The following is a 254-nucleotide window of genomic DNA, read 5'->3' as shown; positions in this document are numbered from 1 at the left end:
GCTTGTGCCTCGTGTTGATGTCCACTAGATGGCAGAAAACATTCAATTTCATGAGCATTACACACAAAGTTATCTTTTCGTCCTCGTCGATGAGAAGACTTGCTTTGACAAAAGTCTTTTGTTATACAAAATATCAAAATGTGTTTTGTGTGTTCAGATGCCCTGTGAAGCCTCATGGTAGTGAGAATAAGTTAACAATATTTTTTAGAGAGAAGAATTGTCAATCGGTCATATTTGACTGCAAACACAACAGG

This window comes from Alosa sapidissima, chromosome 2 (assembly GCF_018492685.1).
Source record: "Alosa sapidissima isolate fAloSap1 chromosome 2, fAloSap1.pri, whole genome shotgun sequence".
Taxonomy (NCBI): domain Eukaryota; kingdom Metazoa; phylum Chordata; class Actinopteri; order Clupeiformes; family Clupeidae; genus Alosa; species Alosa sapidissima.
Note: the sequence above shows the minus strand (reverse complement) of the source record.